Genomic DNA, 24,214 nt, shown 5'->3' with positions numbered 1-24,214 from the left:
CTCTGGTTTTGCACTGGAGCTATGAGGCCGATGCCAAAAACAGTACTTTGCACAAAGCCTCAGGACAGGGTTTTTCAACTCCAGTCTTGACAGGCCAGAGTCCAGCACAGTGTGGTGATCTCCCTGCTTAGCCCTCTAGGAACAGAACTGAGGCAGAAGACCAACAAAAGACGTCTGCAGAAAACACTATTGATTTTCAAATCAGCATTTTCAATAGATAGTTCTTTAAAACATTGGTTGTCAGTTCTGTTCCCAAAAGATCTCATGCTCTGCACATCTTAGTGTCTACTCTGCTGCTGCTGCTGCTGCTTACACACATGATTCAACTAATCAGTTCCATTGCGAGCTCATTCTGTGTTAAAGCTAGTGTGTTAGAGCAGGAAAACACCATTATAGAACAATGGTCTTTTTTTAATCAAATTTTTGTCATTTTAAGCAGGATGAGTTATATGGATACATTGCAGGGACATAAAAAGGGGGTAAATTAAAAAAAATGGCAAAGGATGCAATAGAAAGAGAAGTCAACCATATTTTTCACCTTGTAACCCCTATAGGACAATGGTCTTGGAGCACCCCTGTCCCTTCACATTTTAGTGTTTACCATGCTTCATAATCCAATGAACCAACTCATTTACAAGCCTCCGCTCCACTGCTATCACAGCAAACTGTCAGGGTCTGTCGAATACAAAATGGTAATTAATTTGCTTCGCCTTCTAACTCAGCTCCAAGAAGAAGGGTGACCCTAAAAACAAGGGGTGGTGGTACAAATGGTACAAATAGTACAAATGGTGAAATGGTATTAGGCCTAATAAAATCAACTGTGACTGCTTTAGTTATGTGATTCCAACACTGGTTGCCCAGCATTACGTCAACCTTTCTTAAAATACAAAATATATATTCAGATGACAATAAAAAGAATACAAGTCAAGTCTCAGTAGACTTATAAATGAACAGGTAAATACTTCATATACAATAGCAACAGCCACTAAAAGACATCAGCAACATCCTGTTGACCATGCTGACGATAGCGTAACGACCTACCCGGCCTTTTGTCTGCCTCTCTGATGACATGGCGGATCCCACGCCGACCTGATTACAGCAGCAGAAGCAGATGAGCAAGTGTCATCCAGAGGAAAACTCATGATTGATAAAACCTTTACAGCATCTGTATCGATTAGAGACAAGCTCCGAATAATAACCAAGGCATTAGCGGCGCTCCCTCGATGAAAACACATAGACCATGACAAATGGTCATGCAGGACGTTGCCACTGCATTCTGTCACACTTGTCGGCTGAAGCGGCCCAGCCTGCCAACTTAGTGCCTTCCTTAATAAAGATGACTTGCCTCATCTCGCAAGACGGCGAGCCTCCACCGAGCTTTCAGAAAATCTAATTATACCTACTTACAGTGCAATTTCCAGAGTGTTTATCTAGCTCCATCTTCCCTTCACACATTAGCATGCCTGCTTATATAAGTCACCCAGCAGCCTTTCAACACATTCGGGAAAAGGAAAGGCAAATTCACCAGGCTAACTATGTGGTGTAGGCTTGGTTACCTGCCTTAACACCAGCCTAACCTGAATTACCAAGAACTAGGATGGCACCCAATGGTTTAAAGCACTTATATCTTAGAAAAATGAATTTCCGTCAGTGACTTTAAACAAAAGAGTTAAAGCAGAGGTAAAGCAGTCTGCTTCAGTTTTAAACTTTGCCAAATCACTTCCAATTCCACATATGGAGTGTAGCAGTTTGGACTACTTTTTGGATAGGACACAATTTGATCTGCCAATATATTATAAATACAGCTCTAGAAAAAAACTTTAGTTTCTAAATGAGTTCCTCTAATTTTGATATTTATTAGTATATGTTTGAGTAAAATGAACATTGTTGTTTTATTCTATAAACTACAGACAACATTTCTCCCAAATTCCAAATAAAAATATTGTCATTTACAGCATTTATCTGCAGAAAATAACAAAAGAGACGCAGAGCTTTCAGATCGCAAATAATGCACAGAAAACAAGTTCATATTCATAAAGTTTTAAGAGTTTAGAAATCAATATTTAGTGGAATAAAACAGTTTTCATGCATCATGGCATGGCTTTTGGATAACTTTATGCCATTTTTTCCAGAACTGTATATAGTAACATAATACAAGAAGATGATAAATCCTGCACCTAACAACTGGAGTTAAGTATAGAACTCAGCCAGGAAAAGCGTCTGCCAAATGTAATGTAATGTAAGGAATCGTTTTATTCAGCCAACAAACAACAACTACAACCACACCAATCTGATACTGGCTAGACAAGGACCCATAAGCACAGCATAAAACCAGGTTCGTGGTCCACTGACTCAACTGTCAAGTATTCAGCCCTACAAAAAAACAATACTAATACATGGTTCTCTAAAAAAAAAAAAACAGAAAACCGACCTTAGTCTGGGCTCACTTCCTTTAATCATATCAACAAACAACCATTCATAGAACACTACTTCAGCACAATATAAGTACACAATCATTTACACTTTAAGGTTCATTGAACAGATACTGATACTGGCTCAACAAGGATTCAGAAGCAAAGCATAACACCATGTTCATGGTCCACTGCCAAGTACTCCCATTGCCAAGGACCTACAGAGAAAGGTATGTGAAAAAAATACTACAAGAACAGCAAGAAAATAACCCACACCCTCATCCATATTCTAAACACCCACCAAGTTGCAAACTCTTCACAGGGATCATCAGGTAGGCGCCTTCCTTCGTCAGTGATTCGTCAGTGAAGTCTGGCTTCTTAGACCCATCCCCTCAAAGCTCGCTGTTAAAGCACCTTCAGACACACTCCCTTCCCCAATATATTCAAAGCTATTCTCTACAAAAAAATTTTTAATATCACACCTTCTACACAGATTCGAGTCTATGTGCCGAAAAAAGAACGTGGGGGGGGGGGTCATTTGGGTTAAAAAGGTTTGAGTACAGCCTGTACGAACTATGCACTAAACCTTTGTTATAAAAGGAGTTGTATGTCATGTATGCCTTGTTTTAAAATATCACAATGCAATATAGTCCAATATATAAAAAAACTATTCTTAGACACAGTTCATTTCTTGCTGTATTTTTGTTGTTACAAATAAAAACGGATACTTTAACATCTTTAAACAATTTTATCATATGATTATATGAAGGCTACAAGGATTAGTTGACAAAATTAGCAATGTTAATTTTCAGGACCAAAACACAATGGGGGAGTGTTAAGGGTGTTAAGTTTACACTCCTTCTGTTTCCTGTGCATTTAAATCTACCATTCATCCATGTTTATTGTTTTGAAATGATAGAGAAAGCTTGGAACAAGATCAGTACTCTCAATAAGCAGAGAAGCAAGTTATTACAGAAAAAGAGAGTACACAGTTGTAGCTCAGAAAAACGGGCCAAAGACTCTAAAACTTGCCGTAATTAATGAGTTTAATAGTAAGAGACATCATGAAATAAAACATCAATTTGAAAAACCTTAGTTTACACAACACTGTCAAAGATAGATAAATATAGTAAGTCAAGTAAAATGGTGTGTAAATGAAAGTAATCAGGAAAATGTATTATTTAAAGTGGTATATTTCATTATTTGTTTTATTAGTTTGTGGCCCGTGACTTCAAATATATTTCACCAATCAGGTGTCAGTCCAAAAGGTACAGGTACAAGAAAAAGACCGGTTGGAAAATGGTCATGTAAAATGAGTTTTCGGTATATAGACTCACTCAGATGTCACATGACAGTACCAGAGAAATATTTCATACAGGAAAATTATAGAACATGGGTCTATCTAATCCAAACTCTATCACTGTGATCTGAATTTACTGCGTGGATATGATATATCACACATGGAGCGGGCGATGAGAAATGACAGCAGATGAGGCCGAGACTGATTGGAAGATCAGACCAGAGATCAGTTCCTCTGTCTGTCATTTCTCTTCCGCTGGCCATCCCTCACCGCGTGACCTTCAAAGACAAGCTCACGCTTTAGACATGGCCAAGTGATCTCATTACAGAAAGCACCGCCTCAGTCCTCTAAAGCCAAAACACAGTCCAATACAGTCACAGCTAAAAAAAAAAAAAACAGAGGAAATGAAATGTCACCAGATGGGTCTTCTGCAGCAAGACTGGAAGGATGAAGGAAGATCCTTCAGAAGCCAAAGATTTTAAAATAGCTTTTCTTAACTATTCTACTGTGATACTTCATGTACTATTCTGAAACATTCATTATTTAGGAGCTGATGGACATCTAAGGCACTGGGTTTGATTGACAGCAGGCTTTTCTACAAGAATGTTGTTTCATGTGAAATGAGATTGGAATCAGACAATGATTTTCATATCTGATATGATATGCATATGATTGCAGCACTATCATGCAATGTGCACATACATGTGCAATATTCATATTGCATAACAAGCAATGTAATATATGTAAAATAAAATTAAACATGTCATGCTTTGTGCTGTTTGTTGCAAAAAAATTGGGAAAAGTGCCTCAGATCTTATTTTTCATGCCATAGCAACCAAAGGCAGATTATGTCTGTCCAATATATATTTTTAACTCCAGTATTGGAGACTATTCTCATTCACAGTGAATATGCATGTTAGAGCCTTAATGACACCACTAACGCTTGTCTGTTGTATGTTTCTACGCGCCCACTCTCTGCTTTCCATGAATTTAGAGTGTTTACAGCATAGACGTGCGGACAATGTACTGTTACATTTTTGATAAATCAGTGGTCCGGATCTTTTCCACCCAATTCTGGTTCTTTTAAAAAACTACAGGTACAGATTTACAATCACCTGATCAGATCAGGGACATGCCTAACTCTAACTTAACTATCCCTGAGTTCCCCTCCCTGCTCCAGCGTCCAGAATGTGGACATACTGGCGAAATACCTAATATTTCTCATTTTGAGATAATTCAAGGTATTTAAGTATTTTTATGAGAATTAATAACTTTTTACAAACTTGCTTGAACTAATTTATTAATATAAATTATTATAATATTATTATATATTATATTATATATTATAATTATAATAAATTATTTCATCTACTAAAATGCCTTATTGTATTGGCAGAAAACTTTGCTAAATTCCTTAATACTGATTTTTTTTTTTTTTATCAAGAAATAATGCTTAAAACAAGACATATGGAATACGGCACTTTTAGTAGATCAAATGGCTTAAAACAAAGAAATATAAGTTAGAAATAAGTTGAACATGTTGACAAAAATGTAAAAACGAGAAATGTCAGATTTAAACTAGATTTAAGACTTGCTAAAGATTTTAGATTTTTTTAAGTGTACATCTTACTCTTCAGTATGGCAGTTATAACACCCCCTCGCACTTGTAAGGGTAACATCCTTGTAAAGAGAACATGGCTGTTGGCTAGTGTAAATGCACATGGCAGGGAAATAGTGCAGTCATATCTCACAGGCCTTCTGGAACAGATCCGCCTCTTTAAACCCCAGGCTTGAAAAGCAATCAGGAGAAAAGCTGCCTTCCCACCTATGACTCAGAGTTCTGGTTTAACCAAGAGGACTATTAGCTGGTCAGGGCATTGAGAGGGACTCCTCAAGAGTCAACACAAGAACAGTGGTTATAAATAGGGATGGCTGAATCTGATCCAATGGATTGGTGTGGATGCAGAGAAATTTTGATGGATCAGGCATCTGATATTTTAGTCTCGATTTAGTTCTAACCCATGTTTGCTGTCCTAGCTGCCTCTATTGTCCTCATGGTGACATTAATGAGAATATGGAGAGCATTCTGAGGTTACGGTCAATGACATGGGTTAAATACTGATGGGGAAAATGATGGGAAATCTAATTTTACAGTCATAGCTGGGCCTGAACAATATATAGTTTCAAGATTACCAATGCAATGTTGGCATGTGCAATATTCACGTTGCAGGATCTGCAATGCAATATAAAGCAAATTGTACAATATTAGCTGTGGGATAATTACTACTTGTTTTCATTTTACATTGCTTCTTTACCACCACCTTATATCAGTTATTTTATGCCAGTACTGGATACAAAAATGACATTATTAAATTATAAATTACAATGACAAAATTATATTATATGTTGCAATGTTGCTCAGTGAAAATTCCTGTATTTTTCTATATTGCGAAAAACATATATTGTATTGTCAGGTTCTTCAATATGCTACACACCTAATCCTATTTAATGACTGACAGCAGATTTTGGTGAGGATCAATAACACAAGAGCAGTTATTGGGGTAATCTGTTTCATTGTTCTGCGTATTGTGGTTGCCATATAAAAACAGGATTGTTTTATCTACCATGTTTGTTTTATTAATCCCTGCAAAAAGATAAAGATGTCATTGCTATCATCTCTGTGATATAATCATCCTCTGATATATTTCAATTAATAATGCCACTATTATAAAACAAAGTACATGTAAAGCCCAATAAAACAGGGACATAAATAATATAATCCAGATTACGTAGATGCTAAAGAATACAGCAACTCCTCATTCAGCTGTTGGAAATACAGAGCTTTTGTATGACTGCACAAACTTACAATTCAGCTATATGTGCCCAAAGATAACATGTCATCAGTCAGACAGCTTTAACTATATCTGGCTCAAGCATCTGTGTGGAAAAGGCAATATTAAATGCTTTAAATCCCTATAACCAGATACCCATCTCGTGAGGCCATCACTTAGCCAAGGGCAGTGAGTATCAGCAGACAGTAAGACTAGTAAAGATGATTAACACCAAAAAAGATGATCAGGGATTTGTCCATTCAGCTTATCAGTGGAAAGTTAGGGTAAATTTCTGCCCTTTTTGCTTATACAAATAATATGGTCATAATGTGATCCAATGATCGGATTTGCAATCTGTTACACCACTACTACTAACCTCACTTTTTGTTCAACTTAAACAATGACAATGAATTAAAAAAAATTCTCATCAAGAATATTCCTATTTATATTAAAACACAAATAATACTTTTAAGACCATTTTAAAATAGTCTGGATGTGACCTTAAACTGGCTATTAGCAACCTGCCATTCTGCCCCATTCTGTCACTGTATGAATCAACCTGTTCTTTGGTTTCCATATATTGAACAACAGTCTCAATTCTAAGCCATAAGAGGATACTGTTCCATTTTCTTCTAAAATCTAAGTCTGGCATCTTTTTGGCACTAGAATATATTTAGAAAGTACCTCAAATATAATGCATCACAGAAATGTGACATTTCTACCTGCGACTGCATTTTAATTGTGCCCACGCTTGGCAAGAAAATCATCAATCTGGCAACCTAGCAAGTAAAAAGCATGCATAATGAAATAAGGGCAGCTGAAATCTCTTTTTGTTGAATATGGTTTGACTTGCATAACTCTTTTCAGAGTGTTATAGCAGTTTCCGTACCAAACACTATTTTATTATCCAACTCAGTGCACCAGATAGTTGGCACCAATAAAAGGTAAGAAAACATTTTATAATTAAGCTATTTTATAGTTAAGCATGAATGCATAACAATATTTTAGGTTTTAGTGTTTTCTCCAGATGTTTGTCTATTTCCTGCTGTTTTTGCTCATGCCATGTGTAGAAATCCAGACACATCTTTACTCCTCATTATGGTTGTTTAGAAAAACAAAAACTCCATCTCGGTCATGCTTCAAATTACAGTTAACAATGTGGTCATCACAGAATATTAAGGCTAATGGCCACACATTACACAAATTGTTATTTCACACCTGTAGTCAACTAAAAACACAAAATAACAATGAGTACCGCCATACACACACATCATTCAGAAAGAAAGGTTTTACTGCAGTGTTTTAAAGTAACAGGGAGCTAGGGCTGGATGATGTACAATCAGATGTACAATGTATTTTTTTCTTTACATTTAATTTATAATATGCACTGCCTGGCCACAAAAAAGGTCACACACTCTAATATTTTCTCAATGAGGTTAAGATCTGGACTCTGTGGTGAACAATCCATGTTTGAAAATGATGATCTCATGCTCCCTGAATCACTCTTTTACAATTCCAGTCCCATGAATCCTGATATCGTCATCTTAGAACATGCTCGTGCCATCAGGGAAGAAAAAATCCATTGATGGAATAACCTGGTCTATATTCAGTATATTCAGGTAGTCAGCTGACCTCATTCTTACAGCACATACTGTTGCTGAACCTAGACCTAAACAACTGCATAAAACCCAGATCATTTGCTCAGTTAAACTCAGGTGGTGACATTTTTTGGCCAGGAAGTGTATTTTTGACGAATAGTATGCAGCCTCCTTCAATCTTACATGCAGCTTTTATATTAAACGTAATGCAAACCACATAAAATTAGTTATTTACTATTTTCTGACAGAAGCAACCTCCATTATCCCATTTTAAAACTCGATTGATCAAATTAATTCAATTACCTTCCAGCCCTGTTTATAGCTGATTGATCAGGGCAATTTGTACTGAATTATAAAATATAATAAATAAATAAATCAGTCCAGAATGTCTTCATAAATATATTGTTACTGAAATCACATACATTTTACTTCAGTATTAATTGCCAGAATATCTTACCTAAGCTGTGTGATTCCTGTACAGATTGAAGGCAAAAGAATTGGACATTCCTTTTTATAAATGATCTTCAGAAACCAATTCAGTTCACATTCCCTTCCTGCGCTTTATGCACTGGGATACAATCCAAAATTAATGCCTTTCTGGAAGCCTATAAGCTTTTAAAACAGCATCAAGAGTTACAAGCCACAAGAATTAGATTGCAACAGGGTATTTTTCTTCGTTTTAAGGCCACGCTGAGGTCAATGCTGCAATTAAACACACATTTTGTGGTAATTGTTGTGTCTGGAACATGGCACGTTGCCCTTCAGCTAGTAAACACAGAGAGCACGCCTCTCTTCAGTGTGTTTTCACCCCAATAAACTGCTTTTGAACACATGCACAGGTAAAGACAGCAAGAGAGCGAGGAATAACAGGCCAATAATTACGGACATGAAATGCCTTTTGTAGTCCTGTTAATTAAAAATGCAGAAGCACCCATGTAGAATCACAAGCACATTTGTTACATATCTGGAAAGGACTTTAAAACACATTTGTTGATGCAACGGAGAATACGTCACGTAGCTAAACGCACTGCTGCAAGCGTACTCTCAGAGTTAAACCTTTCAACATGTCGCTATGCAAACAAGAGTCCCTTGTAGTCTCCTTAAAATGTAATGCACTGTTTATCACATTGGCTTATTATCCGCAGTGCCAGACGCACAATGCCTGCACTTCACAGCCTGAGCCACATCTAGAAATACTAATTGCGCTCTGGCTGTGGGAGGGATCGGCGAGTCTCGCAACAAGTGATTTGTTGTGGTTTGAAAATCTCTCAAGTGCTGTATGGAGAGGCATCATCTGACGACCGGGCCTGAAGGAGTCAAAGGTAAAGTGCAGTCAAAAGGCAAATTGCTGTGGAACCCGTGCTGTTTGCTCAGCGTGGGCCTGCGTTCGGACCATTAGTATCAAAGTCTGTCCCTCTCCACTTTAACAAATGACCAGTGTCACTTTGATCCCATGATTTCCTATCGCCTACATCACAGATATTATGAAGTCGTTATGGCCTCCACAATCGAGTCGCTCCTCGTGAAGCTAGATCTTATTTTGGCTGCTTCAAAGCTAAAGCCTCTTAACACAGTCTCACTGCTATAACTGACTTAAAGAGTCGGGCTAATGCAGTCAGCATCAGCGGCCATCATTTACACTGTATTTAAAATCGCCTTGATCTTTAAAAGGGCAAATGCAGTTTCTCCAGTGCATCAAATGAACCTCCAAACTTCCATATTTACCCTTAAAACATCCTATAAATATCCTATAATGTTAAAGGTGCTAGAGAATGCATTTACTGAGTTTTTTAAGTATTTCTGTACACTTAAAGTATACAGAGTAGCTCCATACTCAAGAAAAAAAAAATTAATAGAATAAGAATATAATGCAATATTTTCCCACATACTGATTTCCACAGGATTATTAACCTAAGGTTATATTTGCAGGACATATTTCAGAAGATAAAATGTAAGCAAATTCCAAAATTCCAGAGCAAAATCCAGTGCTCTGTCCCTTCATGATTAAAGACCTCAAATATGTACAGACAAGATACACATACAGCATCTAATCAAACAGCAGAATTTATTTTCTCTGAGTTGTTCTGGTATAATTGGATTATATGCAGCAGTGCTGATGGAGTTATTAAACACTAAGTCCACTCACTCTAAACTCTATTAGACCTTTCTACCTCCTAGCTCTTTCACCTTGTAGATATAAAAAACTGCTGCACAGTTTGTGTTGGTTATACTGTAATCATCAAATTCATCAGTGACCACAAAATGATGCCCACAGGATGCTGCCCACAGGACGCTGCTCACAGGACAATGCCCACAGGATGATGCCCATGGGATACTACTGGAAGGACACTGCAGGTAGACTATTCTCAGGTCAGCAGTTATACTGAAGAGTTTAAAAACTCCAGCAGCACTGCTGTATCTGATCTAGTTGTACCACCACCACCATGTCACTGTGTGCCCACATTGCTGAGAATCACCCACCACCCAAATAATTCCTGCTCTGTGGTGGTCCTGTAGGATCCTGACCACTGAACAACAGGGAGAAAGGATGCAGAGAAACAGAAAGAAAACAATCTGTACTAAAATGTGCTCCCGTTTGATTAGTGGAGCTTGTGTTACGATCAGTGATCAGTGAATTTACTGCATGGACTGAGAGTGAACTCACAGAGTTTAACAAATGTTTGTAAAGTACTTCAAACACTTTCATTTCCAAGGTTATGTGAATTAGTTTTTAATCATCTGGGCTTTTTAATAAATTTTTGGTGAGTGACAACGTTAGATATGTGTTTTATTAAGTGAATCAGTTCAGTTCATACATAAAATGACCCTGAACTTCATGAGTAAGGGCAAAAACTGCACTTTAAAATAGAATGTCTCTGCACCAAACTGTCATATCTAGTCTGCAAAAATTAGCAATTTGTATTGATAAGGCAGAGACTGACATTGTTCAGAATCAGGTCACGCCCTTTTCCTCAGCCGGAATGTATGAAGACATAAGTCAGACATAAGTCACAGACATGATGAGTGGCTGTAGCTGATAAAAACCTCAGACTGAACGTTTTTAAAAACGACCTATGTAGACGTTATAGACTCATCAGCGTGTGGCCAGACTTTCAGGGACCTCAAACCTGCAAATGTGTCTGAGGTTAGCCCTAACCAGCGCAGGACATGATCTAAATTGCATTGTTAGATTCCTATCAACCACAGAACGTGATGTGAATGCTGAAGGAGGGGGAAAAAAACTCGATTCTTGCTGAAGGAGAAGAGGGAGCGAGGCCGAGGCGTTTGTCAGATGGTGCAGACAGACCTGTCTGTACCCTCTATAAATAAGGCTGTCTGGTAGTAAATGCCTGTGTGCCTCTGACTCATCAACACTTGGCTTTTAGCAGAAACACGCCTCTATGTAGCTCAAGCCCACCACAGACAGCGGTTTGACAGGCCTGCAAAAAAGAGACTGATTGAGTCTGGCCACTCTTCTTTATTCTCCCACGTATAGACCAACTTAGCTATTAAAGATCAACATCATCACAGCAGTCCTGGACCTGTAGTTTAAGGGCATGCGAGGGCGCATGCTATTAACTTGTGTTAAATTTGCTTCTGAATCATGACCCAAAAGTCTAATGACGGTCTTTGCCCTCCCAGGGCCCTGAGCAAAACCAAAGTAATGCTCAACTTTTACACACACTCTTTAATTCCCTTTTTAAATGATCTACAACCAGTCATGTTAAACTAACAGTTTACCAGCTAACTCATGACTTGCTTTACAAAGATCCAGGTCCAAGCCTCCTTTGAGTAAGACACAAGTCAGCAAACGCAACAGTGACAAAGGCAAGGAGTGTCAAGTCCACCTAAATGCCTATGGAACCATCTGAGATAGATCAGATTATGATTATGGAAAGGTTACATCACTTTACTGAACATACATATGATGAAAATCTGCCCCATACTGTGAAGAACAGCTTGGAACATCTAGTACACTCTGACAGTCATGAAACTGCAGCACACAATGTGCAGTATGTCCAGCACATAAACTGAATCCATAATGGATCTATTGTTGGAAATACAATGCTCTGTTTGGGCACAGAATCCACTATTATTAGTTTTCAGACCAGTGTACCACGCAAATGCTGTCCTGGCAAAAATAATTAGATGGTAAAGATAATAACAGCACTCGGTGTTAGTAATGTTAAATAAAGCTAAAAGAAATGTCAGATGATGGTGAAAAATAATACATTCAGTTCAATATAATAATTCTGGTTTGCGAAGCAAAGAAGATGAGGAGGCGGACATAAATGCAAGTAACACAAAAGCAGATAAATACACATGAAAAAAACTAACAAAACAAGAAATAAACCAGAAAGAAACAAGAGACTTGCAACCTAAACAGTCATACAACGCACAAGAAGTGACAAGAGAACACAGAAACAAAGGGACTATATATACAGAAGTAGACAGGAAACAGGAAACACCTGGGGACAGGTAACAAGGGAGTGAAGTTACAAATGAACACAGGTGGGAGCACAAAAAAAGACAGGCAGAGACACATGCAAAAAAAAAACACATGGCTAGAAAAACAGACAGGCAAAAAAGATAGAAACACAAGAGATAGACCAGGAAAGACACAGAACAGGACGAGAACGTGACGGCAACCTTTGCCCACAAACTGATTCATAACCTGAGATTATATTTACAGCCCATGTTACAGAAAGTAAAAGGTATCAGATGCGGATGTCCATAAAAAGGGTGATACAGCACATTTAGACAAGACTAAAATCACTGAGAAACTGTGAAAAATGTGAAATACAGATTTTCCATTGAAAGAAAAAGCTTAATACTTGCCCAGGAAAGTGACCATTAAGGTATTTACAGACCATGTCAAATTCATTTTTTAAACATTCAGTTTAGTCTAAAATGGGCCCAGTATGAGGCATGGTCATATATATATATATATATATATATATATATAGATGACCAAGACCACAGAATGACTGTTTTGTGCCACATCAACCTGATAATATGAAGTTTTACCCTTACTACCTTTTAATGCCCTAAACCTGTAGGTGTGAAATTATTTCTGGACCTGCAGACGGAACTGCTGAAAAGAGCATTGTAGGTGTATGTGCTTGAGATGCACTGGCCTGCTGAGCATTTCCTACAGTGTTAAAGACAACTGCATGGCTCTGGACACCTTGACTGCCTGCAAAGGCTGTTACTCAGCAGCCACCTGTGGAAATCATTGAAGGGTTAGCAGAGACTGAAATCTTGCAGGCCTAGAGCTGTACAGCCTTTTACTGCTGACTGTGGCCTTTGGGGATTATGCTGCAACCATTCACACAAAATATATATTTTTTCCTTTCAGTGAAAGCAGTATGCCAGGGCAGAAACTTTACTAGACTTTACTAAGACTAAGGCTGTGTGCAGTGTTAGACAGTTACTCGAAGTCGTTTACCAACTTCGTGAATAGCATGGAGATCCCCCCGTCTCGTTCACTGCAGCCCTGCCCTCCTCGTTTATGCCGCGGAAAAGCCCGAAGGATAGAGCTTAGCAGATCAGAGGGGAAAAACTCGGCCCGTGCCACCCCACCCCCCCACTCTCCGAGCACGTCGATCCAGTAATTTCCCCACAGATCACGCATGTCGAAGTGCCGAGTTTGGAGAAGGAGGTCTGGCAGGCGTGCCGCTCTCCTTCCCACGCTGAATGTCAGTTCCACCCCTGAGTTAATGCGGCAGGAAGCCAGCCAAAGTGCCTGCAAACAACAATGCTGAAATAAATAAACAAAGCGCGCCAAGCCGAACGAGGGGACCACGCGGCGGAGAGCAATGCTCAATGCCCGGCTCTGTGAAGAGCCTGATAAAACAAGAAGAAAAAGAGAGACAGCAGATATGTTTGGCCTTCACATAAAATGACCCAACGCAGAACGTGGCCAATTTACTGCCTCTGAGGACCAAACGGTGGGGTCTGGAGATGCAGAGCATCACTCGACGACATGTTTCAGAGCGGTCGCCTTTTATCCACAGCCGCAGTCCAACGCGTAATTGCTGCACCGGCCCCTGACTGCCGCCAGCACCCCAGCCTCACTGGAAGAGGCCTGACATTTAGTTCCTCCGGCACAGATAAGACATGAAAGCTCTGATGCAGCTCAAACGCCTGTCTGGAGAACGAAGCTAGGCATTTGGTGTGCCACACCAGTGAATATAGAGCAAACAAAACTCTATATCTCTCCGAAAAGTTATTCACAGTTTCTCAATCTGCCTCTGCTCTTTATTAAGATGCTCCAAAAACAGTCAACCACATAATAGCGTTAAAATGGATATGACCTGGGAAATGGGCTTGTTTATAGCTAACTGATGTTGCTTTTAATAAGCATTAGGTTTAGTCAAACAAACCCTGAGCAAGGCGTAGCACGATGCTTATTGCTATCTTACACCCTGTAAGCCGTCTATTTCCATGGCTTGCCCCTGCATTGTTAAAATAGCAACATAGTTTCCAAATATATCTATGCTGATGTGCGTAGTGGTCTGGAAGTGAGGTGTAAATTTCTGCCGTGTTGCTATCTTGTCAACGGAAAACACAGATGCGCTACTGACTGATTCGAACCTGACAACAGTCATCAGTCAGAGGTTCTTTCCTATCTTGGGATGCCTGTACATCCCCACTTGTTACACACACACACAGAAGGACATGAAGCAGTGCACAAACCCAACTTTTATATCAACAATAAACAGAAGACAACATAAAATAACATTGCTGTTTCTGTGAATGAGCTGCTTAAGCACCTTTACAGCGTGAACCTGCAGGTTACTTTCCCCTGTGCTGCATCGTTATGATTTAAGAGATGAAGGAGTACTTTTTCATTGTTACTTGTCTGGTTAGAATTGTCCATGTAAACAGATTCAGTGACCCAACACATGTCCTGCATGTCTTTGTTTATGGACTTTATTCATCAGAAAAAGCAGATATGATTGGGGCATTGTAAGAAGCTAAATATTAACCATGTATTTTCATAAAACTTCTTTAGAGCATATGCTTTCTGTGAACTTCTTGCAGACAACAACTCTACAGAAAAGGCCATTAGCTGACTTTTGACCATTCAAACAAAAAGCAAGAGTCTGTTTCTTTTAGCAGCAGAAATCCTGATTATTGCACTTTTTATTTCTGTTTGCAATCTCCCTTTCAAGCTTTTGGCCTAGCGCCCGTAAGCCGCAGTCTAGCAAGTTTGTCAAAGCAGCTTGTCTACCTGGCCTCTGCAGTGTGCCAGCAGTCACGCTAGGCTCCTTTTAGCCTGTCAGTGGGCTATATCTCCATAAAAGTGACACAGGGCTGTGTTCTGGTTCCCTTCCTTCTCCTCCTCCTGGGCAGGAGGAAGGGCAGTGCTGCACTCTGATGCGTGTTGGCCATCCCTCCTCAGGTGCACTGGAGCTTCACCTCCTTTTACTTCTCCAGCAGTTTTTTTTCCCCTTAAGCACAGCTCTGCCAAACCAGCCTAAAACACTGCTGTCAGATAGCTCTTTCTTTGCAGCAGGGGAGGCACGATACCACTGTTCACTAGAAAAAACATAGAAGACCATTAAGGATTATATTTATATATATATATATATATATATATATATATATATATATATATATATATATATATATATATATGTAGTAACTCACTTGATCAGGATGTATCATCAGATATTAAAGTTTTTTTTTTCTTGTTCTTTGTGAAATACAGTAGGTCTCTCTGAGTTGTAAATGGATGCTGCACGTGAAACTCCAGTGTCTGCAGAAGTTAGTAAAAGAACATATTCTGAAAACAAATCGATCAGAAAAGCAACCATGTCTAAGTCAACTCAGAAATTAGTATTCATGGCCCCGCCCACCTTAGCTCGCTACTGTCCACTGGCAGAGGTAAAGCCAGCAGTGACACGTCTCGTCAGAAAGGAGCTAACAGCGTGGCAGTTAATTCCTGTATTATTTGTGCAAATAACACCTTAGTGTTATATACTTTACCCAGAAATTCAGAGCTAAGGAACAAATGGTTAGAATTTGTCTATGAAACACCACCAGCGAAGTACAATTGAGATAGGTAGGTGTATTTTTAGAACAGTTCTGTTTACACTAAAAAAGTGAAAAATCCACCCCAAGGTTTTGTTCCAACAGCCTGGGTGGCTCTGCTGCAGTTCAGCTAAACCTTTTTACTTTATGGACCTGGACTATCCACCTCTGTGTGTAACAATAGGTTTACATAGGATCTCCAGGGGATTTCAAGTTTTACAGAGACTCTGAGACTAGGTCAGTGGCTTAACTGCACCTAGCAGGGCATTACACATGTTGTAAAGTAACATATGACATTGAAAAACTGTTATTAGTGTAAAAAAATATATATTTTAAAATGTTAAAACTGTTGTTCGTCTCGCTGTTAGCCAATCAGAGGCGATATGTTTGCATGTATGAACATTCATGAGCAAGAGCCGAATCATCCATGCCCCCCTCCCTCCTTTCACCGGACTAAATCACTGTTACACCAGATCACCGGTCACATGGCATTTATTCATTCTAGAGACCACAACTAGACATTTTAAAATGAATTTAAAAAACGATGGAATGAGACCTTTAAAAAAAACAGTTTCCCAGCAGAGATTTTGACAGTATTTTCTATTTGAACTGTGTGGTAAGTAACGGAAATCTGTGTAGAATGTAGCCTCCAAATTAACCATTTAATATATTATCCCTTTTCCGAACTCTTTTCATGGCTTAAAGTTATTTTAAGATCAATATACAGTCTGAATAAAAGTTTGGATCTGAATGGCTGCATGACTGCCCTGTATGGTGCTGCCCCTCAATTCAATAAGCAGTCTGCACTGAAGCTCTCCTTATACAGTTAACTATATGAATGGGTGGGTCAAATGAAAGCTAAAGAATGCAGCACTGACCTGTGTGATATGTGTGTGGGATCTTCTGCATTGTCCTGCCTGTATGTCTGTTCGCATAAACAATTCTAGCCAGTTGCCCCAGGTCACAATCATTACCACCCACTGCACTGTCCACTGTGGGTGGGAATGTCCTCTATGAAGTACTGTTGAATGAAGAATGTTAAATGCCTACACAGGTTTGAAAAATCCCATTCATGTGGCGCCCATAAATTCTCGCCTATCAGGCTTCGCTCAACTCAGGCTTCGCTCAACAATTCATGTCTTTTTGCATTTTCACATTTTCCAATATTCAGTGTCACTCACAAGATAACACCTGACAAATTATACAGCTATGAGTGTCCCCAAGCCGATCCCTATATATAAACACACGCTGCTATCCCAGGACTTCTGGCATGGCAGTGTATAATTCAGTGAGCTCTTTACAGTAGAATGACCTACTCTTTGAATCGTTCACTCTTTTGTCATGTTTATAAAGGCAGGCTGCATGCTTTATTTTATACATATATGTCAATTGGACTAAATGAAACATGAATTAAATGGTTAAGAATTGTGTCCCAAAACATGTGTTCATATACAGCACCAGTTAAAAGATTGGACACACCTCCTCGTTCAATATCTTTATTTATTTTTTTTTACCGTTTTTTCCTACATTATAAATAAAAACTGAAGTCGCGCACACAATGAAGGAACACATAAGGAATCATGTAGTAACTTAAAAGTCTTACACAAACCACAATTTAGGTTTTTAAGTGGCTTTTATCTTGGGATCTGTTATTTTGTGGTTTCTAAAGCTGGTAACTCTGATGAACTTATCCTGTGCAACAGAGGTATCTCTTGGACTTCCCTTCCTGGGATGGTCATGATGAGAGCCAGTTTCATCATAGCATTTCTCATGGTCTTTGCGACTGTACAAAGCTGTCATCTAAGCAAAAGGTGACTACTATTAAATAATTAAAAATATATATATAAAACATATTCTGGTTTGTTTAACACTTTTTTAAAATCTTGTTTAAATCTTTGTTTAATACTTAAATAATTCCATATGTTTGGATGGCTTTTTTTTTTATAAATATTACTAAATGTAAGGTATGACTGGTACTATACTGTATTTGATGTTATTTTTAATAGTATACTTCTTGTTCCTACTGTTATCACAAGACTTACATTACATTTAACATACATTTTACATTTGTTTTTACACACAAGAAATAGTACTAGAAATACTAGAAACAAATCTGTAATATTTTACAGCAAATTTGTAGTATCAGACATAGGTCTTTTTTTACTGTATTTTTCGCCCCATTATAAAGTGGACTATCATTAAATGTCTATTTTCTGGTCTATTTTCATACGTTAGGTGCACCAAATTATAAAACGAATTATGTGACACTAGTAAGAAACAAGGGTGTCACTATTTTTTCTTTTCTAATGGTAATTCAGCAGATATAAAGAGATCTGTAAAGCTAAGTTAGGTTAAGTAAACAAAACTGTAATGTAGATTTGCAGATTTCCACTAACAATACCCACAGATAGCGGCTAATATTGGCCAACAGCGCTATACTGAGTAACCCTGAGTGTTCTGGTAAGTGATATTAGCTAGCAGTTCGTCCCACGTAGCCTGTTTTACTACAATAAACACACAGGCTACAGTCTGATATACTCACCTATGAACAGCGAAAGAGCTAGCGCTTAGCACAGTTAGCAGCTAATGCTAATATTGCTTCAGTCTTGATGCTGGGGAACTAAACTGAAACTCCTGTATAACACTTCACTTCATTGTAATGGCTTTACTGCTACTTACAACCTGACTGCTAGAATTTAATCATAACAGCACTAGCTTATAAGGTGCACTTATGATTTTTGGTAATGTTAAGCGCAATTTTCTATAGTGCGGAAAATACGGTACTTCAGATTTAGCTTTTCTTCCTTTTCCAAATCTTTATGTATCTCCTCCACTGTCACTGCTTGTGTTTCTCTCCTCTAAGCACTCACTTGTGCTCCAATCCTTCTCATTTCTTAATTAGCTTACTAATTTAAAATATTTACGATCAATATTTGAACACATGCAATTTTCTTTTGAAGGTGACTTCAAAAGTCTGCTTAGAGATGCTTACAAGATTTTCAAATGACAAAATGGTAATTCTGCCAGTTCACTCCAGATACAGCTGAAGAAGTGTTCTTTTGATGTCTTCCAATAGATGTGCAAAACAAGAGATGCAGGGGCCAAGGCTAACCTGCTACATGCCAGAATAGGTTTACAGCTTCAAATGAAAACTTTGGTGGAAATGCAACTATTTTATAAAGATTCAAAAACTTGCAGAGTTTGGCTCAATAAAATTGGCTCAATACATTTCAGAGACCTTGAGGTGTGTGAGGAGCATATTTCTAAGTGGCCAAAGAAAGAGCACTTCAATGTTCATCTTTGAAGACAAGTAAAAAAGAAACTTGCTATACCCGGTTTGTTTTATACAAAGTGGAATAAAAAAAAGCAGTAAATTAAAACAGAAAGCTATGACTTTATCACTCTCCCAAACTCTCCACATGTGACCTCCACATTTATATCGCTTCTTTAAAGATTAAATTTAAAGTACAGGCCATACTACACAATGGTAGGCAATAGCCTGTCCTAACTTGCTATTGTCCACTCACTTTCTACTCTATAAGACACTCCCACCTAGCTGCTCCACCTTGTAAATGTAAAGTGATAGAAGAGATAGAGATAGAAGCTCATCTGTTGCTGAACTGTTTGCGTTGCTCATCCTCTGGTCCTTCATCTGTGTTCACAGGACTAATCTCAGTCCAGCAGCGACACTGAGGTGTTTAAAAACTCCAGCAGCACTGCTGTGTCTGTCCACTTGTACCATAAGAAAACACACCACTACCATGTCAGTGTAGCTGCAGTGCTAAGAATTCTGAGACCCATCTCCCAAATAATAGCTGCTCTATGACGGTCTATCCTGTGGGGTCCTGATCATTGTAGAATAGTGTGAATAGAGGATAGTAAAGTAAACAGAGAAACTGAAAGACTACAATCTGCAACTAAAGAACTACAGAGTGCTCCTACATGCTTAGTGGAGATGAAAAAAAAAAGATAATGGATGCAGAAACAATATCATGCAATGCTTGTCATACATTACGGTCTTAAAATGACAGTAATATTGTATATTGAAATTATTTCTGGGAGAATATATCTTCAGCCTACCTGCGCTGCCGTCTCAAAAAAGTATGCAAAAAAAAAAATGGTATTATCCAGTTTTGTATTCCAGTTTTGTTTCTTTTTCAGAAAGCCTCAGAGAGACTAGCAGTAGTCGACTAAAAGAATGCATACTGATTTATCTCAGCTGGGACAGCCAATATCTTCTTTGTTTTTCCACAAAATGTAAATTAGACACTAGCTGCGAATTTATGCTGGAAGTCCAGCAGCCCACTGCTGCTTCAGCGATCAGTAACTTCTGATTTGATGGATAACTTGGCTTATTTCTTTGGAAACAGGATGAAATTAATGTTTGATCTGTTCGCCGTGCTCTGTTTCTTCCTTTCGTTTTCAGAAAAAATGATGTAAATCTAAAATCTTAACAGCTTCTTTGTAATCTGTAAAGATAAAGTGAGTTTACACGAGTTTTTCCCATGCAGACAATATGCATACAGTACACTCCTAGACCTGTAGCTAAAAAATACTTAAGCACATCGTATTAAATTTACAAGAAGTGTTAGAAACGAACTCAATATGCTGCATTTTAATATACAATTACACATTGTTTCTCGAAACACACAGGTGTTTCGAGACATTTATTTAAAAGTACATGCAAAGCTCAGCCTAAAGACAAATCTTGTTTAAGGATGTTCTTTTACTAATCAAAAATAAAGTGTCTTGATATTACAATGTTAAAAGTGGGGCAGAGTAGAATTGATGTAAAATTTTGTTTATGATATTTTAACCTAATCATTTAAAGAATTTCAAATTCAACTTTTATGAAAAATGGCTTGTATTATGTCCAAATATGTTTGTTACATATTTAATATATAAAATCAGGTAGGTATACCAATAAGCTGAAATATGTAACTTTTCTATTATTACATATATAATAATGATGATAATAACAGTGCAAGGTGACATTTCTATGGTGATTTTTTTTGTCAGATAGGCATGTTTACTTGATTAATACTGTACTGTACTTAATTTAATGAAAATACATACAACTCAACATTATAATGTAACTAATGCAGTACTTAATAGTAATTTGCCTTATTATAATGTTAATTTTAACTACAGCAGCCAAACACAGACAACTCTTAAAAGTTTCTGTTTTACGCTATGCAAGGTTAATGTCCATTTCTACACTTTTACTTTTTTCAACTCTGATTACTCAATAAATCTTTAAAATATGCATATTCATATCATTAGATTGCACAGTTATCAAAATCAACATTGCCCTAGTTGAAATACTGGAGCAGAACTGCAATTTAGGTTGCAAAATACTTCATTATTAATTTTAAGTTGGGAAAACTCAAGTGTTAGTCTCATGGTAAACGCAGAAAAATAAGGGTCAGCCTTCGATTGTTAGTGAGCCCAGATTTGATGACCAAGATCTGGAAAGCACCTAAACTACGGGGCACCATCTGTTGTTGATTAAAAAAAGCAGACGCCTCCACCTTTGATCATGCCAGTTCACACAGGAGTCCTGCCCTCGTGATAGACAGAGAATCTGTCGAAATAGATGGCTTACCATGAGGGATGCACCAAAATTCATATTTCTGGCCAAAACTAGAACCAAAACAAAATAAAACATTTGGACAAAGGCCATATATAGAGTACCAAACATTTTTTCACAGTGTTTCATAGATTTTGCCATTTTTTTCACAATTGAACCACCATTTAAAGGTTTTCTTCAACACTGAACAGTTTCCCATCTCAGTAGACACACCAATAAAGCCAAATATGAAAAAAATAAATCAGTAATTGTGCTGTATAAATTATTTGGTCTTTAAAATTAATTATCTAAAGACTGAAAATGCAATTTGTGCCATTTTTGTCAAAAATTTTGGTTGTCGAATATTTGCATCCATGTATTTCCAATCTGGGCAATGTTCTGAACTTCAACAGTTCAACCAAATTTTATTTAGTTTATATTGTTCTGCTCATTATAAAGTGTGAAGCAAAGCAGCAACTATTTTAAATGTTCTTTTAATGTTGTTAAAATCTATTTAAGGTCTGAAGGAAAACAAAACTATACTTTTGCCAAATAAATATATATAACGATGCAACCATTGAACTCAGGCTTTGTCAGGCTTGAACAGGAACTAAGTCATGCATACAAGTGATGAAGGAGCCTCATAATACTCGCTTTAAACAGCATGAAAAGACAACAAAGCTGTAGCAATTTGGGTCCGGTCAATTGCATCTTACTGTTATCACTTCTACCATCAGGGAAGCACTACAGGAACCTCCGCTTCTGCACCAGCAGGCTGTGGAACAGCTTCTTTCACTCTGCTGCTGTGAAGCTCATCAACAGCTCCTGATAACACCAATAACACCATACTGTTTACATTATTATACCTAATTACCTGCTCACATACACTTCATTTATGCCTGATTTCACTCTACCTGCAGTTTCATATTATTCACTGCATTCATTCCCAATTAATTCCTACATCTCTCTATATTGTGACAGTGGTTTGCTAGTATTTCCCACGTCCTTGAACTGGAATGGAAAAGGGGGTTGAGTTCGGGGCAGATTTGCTGGGAAGCGAGAAGCTGAAGCCCACAATGAAAAGAGATACAGGAAAAAAGGTGAAAGATGGGGAAGAGGTCTGGTTTGGGAACTGCAACATCTCTGAGCCTCAACTACCAGACTCTGCAACAGCTTCTTCCACCAGGCAATCGGACTCCACAACACACAGAGATGGAGCTTGACTTGAGGTGGGTGCGAAGTTGTTGGACATGCAGGTAGAGAGGAAGTAAGGGTTTATATAGGGCTGTGTGGGAGGAGTAAAAGGCGTGGATCAATCTCCCAAAGTTAAGTTACATTCATGACTCCAATTATGGGGCTTATTCATGGGATTGTATGTTGTTTCTGGCCTTTCTGGCCATTCTTAAGCGAGAGAATTATTGCTCATTCTACACTTATTTCAGTTTCATTCACACTTCAAATAAAGTTGCCAAATGGGACCATGGTTTGGCTCCATGACCCTACAATATATATATATATTTCCAGTAGCATGTCAGCAGTACAGCAGTACATGGGAGCACCCATTTGTACAACCTCAATAATGTAATACTGGGCCATCAAAGTACCTGTAATAACGATCAAAGATGATCTGGCATCATAAAAATTGGCACACCCTGGCCAGACACGTCAGAAAATCCAGTATCCTGGCGCTGACCAAAGGGCCTCCACACTTGAATTTGACAAAGACAAAAGCAGAACAGGAGCAGGTCATTTTCAATTATGTGTTCCACTTTTGTATTAGTGAAGATGACTAGCAATGATTGTCAATCATAGCTAGTTAGATAAAAAAAAAGGTAAAAAACAAAGTGTTATAAAACAGTAAAGATAGCTATGGTCTACAAGCATCTCAAGTGCCATAAATTCAAACATTTTATTTATTTTTAAGTAAATGCCAGAAATGTTGGAAATGCAAAATAATGAATACGTGATTTTCTGAAAAAATGTAGTGCAGTACCTCTGAGAAGAACAAAAAAAAACACTGTCCTTGAAGTGCACAGAATCAGAATCATCCTTGAGTTCATAGCTTCAGTTAATAAGTGAGGCCTTGTCATTTTTAATGAGAGTATGTGCAAAGGTTAAGTGAAAAAACCTTTAATGAGAGTGTTTTTCAGCTCCTGGTCTCTTTGTTCAGTGTGAAAGTGTAGTCAGTATTGAACTATTCTACAGTGTGAAGGCTTTTCAACAGAAATGTTCTGATTACTCAATGCATGCCATTAAAATTTGTGCTAAACCAATTTTATTATATTAATTATTTAGCGGAAAGTGTAAGGCATTTATATTCCAGTTCCATAAAAACTTTAATATGTTGTGAGGCACACTCCAAAATGGTGATCGGTTTAGATCTAGAAAGAACATATAATAAGAACAGTTCATTTAAAATAGAACTGCAAGTTGCACTAGTACAGTAAATTGTAAAGTTCCAGATA

General features: G+C 38.0%; 1 protein-coding gene across 1 annotated transcript in view; it reads right to left on the bottom strand.

Moving 5' to 3' along the window:
• Positions 1-24,214, bottom strand: part of ctnnd2a (catenin (cadherin-associated protein), delta 2a) — a 628,772-nt gene that overhangs the window by 571,247 nt on the left and 33,311 nt on the right. The window lies entirely within an intron of this gene.

The sequence above is a fragment of the Astyanax mexicanus genome, chromosome 1 (genome assembly GCF_023375975.1).
Source record: "Astyanax mexicanus isolate ESR-SI-001 chromosome 1, AstMex3_surface, whole genome shotgun sequence".
Classification (NCBI taxonomy): Eukaryota; Metazoa; Chordata; class Actinopteri; order Characiformes; family Acestrorhamphidae; genus Astyanax; species Astyanax mexicanus.
The sequence above is the reverse complement of the archived record's forward strand: the minus strand, read 5'-3'. Positions and strand labels throughout refer to the sequence as shown.